We start from the raw sequence: 4,374 nt of genomic DNA on the forward strand, positions 1-4,374 counted from the left end.
ACTTTTCCTTAGAAAGATAACCAACTGTGTTAGAACTATTAAATAATTTATCATTTTGTTCAGTCTTGAAATACCACTTTGTCATCTATTTTTTATATATAATGAGATTGTTTTCTGGGATATTTTTGTAGTTTCTCTATTTGTCTATTATTGTTCCATACTATATTAGTATGAGTGCAGAAGAGCTGACATTAAGGTCTCACATTCCATACTAGTTCCTTAGTGGCTTACAGCCATGATCTTTTTAAACAAAATCACTCACCTATTTTGTTAGTTGGATGGGTGTCTTTACCACTTCTGATCTCTGTTGGGGTTGCCCATGGACCTGTGGTCAGCTGGTGCATTGGCTGGTGGCTGGATGACCTAGGATGGTCACACTCACAGGTCTGACTGTTGTAGGCTATTCACATTGGTGCCTCAGTCTCCTCCACTTGACTCCTCCTACTTCAGCAGACTAGTTCAGGCTCAGGTCCATGGCAGTCTTGGGATTTTGAATATGGTAAGAGAGAGAAAGACCTAATGTGTAATCACTTTCAACTTTTTAAAATATATCATTTTTACTACTGTCTTAGTGATTAAAGCAAGCAGAAGGCCAAATTCAGATTCAAGGCAGGTAGGAGGGGTGGGGGAAATATACTCTGCCCCTTGATGAAAGAGGTGTGCGTATAGGAACTAGAAGAATTTGTGGCCGTTTTCAGAATCTTCCACATTATAAGAATCTGAATCAAATAGGATCCAGCCATTCTCTAGGTTATAAATTTCCCTTGGAATTCTTTTTCTTCAGAATAAACTCCGGAACTATCAGTAAGATATGGTCTAGTCCCTGCCCACATCAGCAGTGCCCATTCACAGTACCTTGAACTCCATCATGTAGGACTATTTTGTCTTCCTCTCTTCTGTACTTTTGCCCAACTTAAGCCAATAGTGAGGGACTGTTATCTTCCTCTCCCCATTTTCCTGCTTTGACTCATACTGGAACTAAAAATTTCCCTTAATTCAACATGCTCTTGCTTGTTCCTATCCCCCCAAAAAAGAAGGGGCTATTTTTCTTAATACCAGTCTAATAGCCACAGGGCTTTACATTTGTGTGGCGATCCCTAAGTGAAAGGTCACTGTTCTCTTGTGCCTGCAGCACTTGGGAGGGGCAGCCTCTCCCTTTTCACCTCATCTCTTGTGGTCTCTCCACCAGCCTGGTCCTTTCCCTGAGGAGGAAGCCCACCTGTGACTGGTGAGATACGAGGTAAAAAGACCCCGTTACATCTTCCAATAAGCAGCTTCACCTATGCAAAGGTTTAGGCCCATGCTTGCTATACAATAGGAGATAATCCCACCTTCTCTTAGGTAATTGATTCTCGTCTCTATTAAGTAGACTCTGGACTGGAGGAGGGTGATGTCCAACATCCTGTGTGCCTGTGTCTGGAATGTCTTCTTCACCTTTTCATTAATTTGTGCTTTCACTTGATACTCACCGACTACCTGCTGCATGCCATTGTGCTAGATGCTGAAGATAAAAGGAAGAATTAGATCAACCCAATCCCTGTTCTGATGATGTTTATAAATCAAAGTGGTTCTCTTGTAAAGTCTTTCCTCACTTCACTCCCATCCCATCCCTACTTCCTGTAGCCAAGTACATCTTTTAATCTTTGGTGTTCCTACAACTTTAGCCCATTTGTCATTTCCCAGGGGAAGTATACACACACACACACACACACACACACACACACACACACAAAGCTTGCTTCCCTAAGCCATACCTTCCAGGAAAAGGATGATAATACAACATAAGGAAGTGGCACTTTTGAACCAGAGCTCACACACAGGAGAATTACTATAATTCCAATCCCTTTAACTTTCCTTCTTTCCCCTTCAAGATCCCTGAAAATCCATATATTCTTTTGGGTGATTAGTATAGTGCTTTTCTGGCAGTGCTGGGACTGATGTCTATTTTCTTCCCTGTGGCTGTAGCCAGAGCTGCTGATTCTGTCTTGGATTCAGCTCTCTGAGACCACAGCCTCTGGACCCTGGCACCCACTGCAGCACTGTAGCTCTGGTTGGGGTGGGAAGCAGACATTTCCCTGAGGTTAAAGCTGTCTATTTAGCTCCTCAATGTAGCAATGCTTTAGTTTCAGTTTTCTCATGGGATTTTTTTTTTTTAGAGTTTTGGAGTGAATTAATTAAGATCTAATTCAGAGAACACTAATGGATCCATCCTTTTTTGTACTTTAAAGATGATGATGATGATGATGATGATGATTATTATTATTATTATGTGCCAAATGTATTTCCTTTTTTTTCTGTATGAATTTTATTTTTCAATTAAAAACAATGGAATGCTTCACAAACTCATGTGTCATCCTTGCATAGGGGCCATGCTAATCTTCTCTGTCTTGTTCTAATTTTGATACATGTGCTGCTAAAGTGAGCATTAGAGATAGTTCCTCTTTAATGCTTAGTGACACTAACAAATGTACCCATTTTATGGATGAGAGATTAAAGGCCTAGAGAAGAGCCTTGCTCAGAGACAAGTAATCCTCTCCCTGTCCTTCATTCTTATACCCTGGTGTCCCAGGCTGGATTTTCAACCTGAGTATTCAACAGATGCTAAAGCAAAGAGGCTCGCTGTGGCCTTTGGGGCTGTCTAAAAGAGCTTATGTCACCAAACAGATTAGGTCTCATGTCTTCCTCAAGAGAGTATGATATTCCACTGTCAGTGGAATTATTATAAATTATTATAAATGATTCCACATTTGTGGAGAGGACTTTGTCTGGCTGATCTGTGAGGGAGCACTCTGCCACCTTCATCTCTGGAGTCTTGGAGCCCAGCTCAGTCTGGCAGATTGTAATGAACTAACCTGTCGGAAAAGTGTGAGCTTGAGACGTACTTTGGCTCTTTGCTCTAGTGTAAAACAGTGATTTGATCCAAGCTCCTAAAGAAGTGTACCCACGTAATCCTGTGAGTATCGTGGGACACACAGTCACCCTCCTGGTTCCCAAGCCTCTGATGCTTCAGTGGAACCACCTTGCCTACTGATGCATCAGAAATGAAAGACCAATAATAATAGCCATTATTTATGATATGGTGATTGTATGCTCAACCCAATGGTAAGCTAATTACACATATTGTCTCATTTAGTCTTAACACATCTTTTTTTAAGCTTATTTATTTATTTTGAGATAGAGAGAGTAGGGGGAGGGGCAGAAAGAAGGACAGAGAGAATCCCAAGCAGGCTCTGTCCTGACAGCACAGAGCCCAACGTGGAGCTCGAACCCATGAACCATGAGATCATGACCCGAGCTGAAGTGAAGATTCAGATTCTTCACCAACTGAGCCACCCAGACACCCCTAGTCTTAACATCTCTTAGGAAAACACTGCATTTTTCCCATTTTATAAATGAGGACACTAAAGTGCAGAAAAACTAAGTAACCTGCTAATGTCAAACTTCAAATGACAGAGTGAGGCTTCAAATCAAGACAATATGACTCCAGTACCCAAGTCTTTAAAAGAGAGATGACAAAACAATCACTTCATGACATTTCAGAAAATGTCTTGAAAACCTCATGGGGCTTTCCTTGTTTTGGCATTAACAAGGCAAGGCAGGAGGACTGGAGTTGACCCAATAGTGAGTCAGGAGTCCCAGATTCTCATCCTGACTCTGACAACTCGCATAAGCTTCTTGGACTGCGATGTCTTTATTTGTAGAATGATAGATGGAACTAGTTGCTCATGACAAAAATGTCATGGGCTTTGAAATCAGACAAAGTCGAAAGCTGATTTTACCACATACTAACTGTGCATGCTAGGGCAGGTGGCTTAATCATTCTAAATGTCTTTTTTTTTTTTTCACACGTGGAGTGGGCATGTAAAACGTTATAATAAAAGCGGTTGTGGTAGATAAATGTGTTATATAAAGAGAGAAGCTCACATGGGGCTTGTGGCGGTTGCCCAGATCAGTGCTCCATGACATGGTCAGGCCCTTCAGCAGGTGGGTCTGGAAATAAGATGTGGTTCCCAGAGCTCCTGTTTATTTATTTACTTTCACCTTCATTTCCATTGGCCTCCCAGGCCAAGCAACCCTTCTGATCTGTGACTATGGGGGTTGTGGTTTGAATGTTTATGAAATGTGTCTCCCTGGCAGCCACAATCAGGGCCAGGGTTCTCCCCATGGCTCCTTGTTTTAACAGCTCATTTTTCTTGGCACAACCTTTGACTGCTGTGGGTATACGATTTCTGTGATCTCTCAGTATCGTCTGTCTGAAAGCGTTGAGGGAGTCTGAACTAACCACCTTTCATCCTTTTGCCTTCTTGGGTTCTTTACTAAGAGAATACTGCACAAAAGGAAAAAAAAGGAAGAAAAATACTTTGTTAATAGCCA

General features: G+C 41.7%; 1 non-coding gene across 1 annotated transcript; it reads right to left on the reverse strand.

Annotated features, from left to right (window-relative positions):
• Positions 1–2,319: 2,319 nt before the first annotated feature.
• LOC115513140 lies at positions 2,320–2,426 on the reverse strand. The gene has a single exon (XR_003968566.1). It is a non-coding gene; the product is annotated as a U6 spliceosomal RNA (small nuclear RNA).
• Positions 2,427–4,374: the final 1,948 nt, after the last annotated feature.

The sequence above is a fragment of the Lynx canadensis genome, chromosome B1 (genome assembly GCF_007474595.2).
Source record: "Lynx canadensis isolate LIC74 chromosome B1, mLynCan4.pri.v2, whole genome shotgun sequence".
In the NCBI taxonomy this organism is placed as follows: Eukaryota; Metazoa; Chordata; class Mammalia; order Carnivora; family Felidae; genus Lynx; species Lynx canadensis.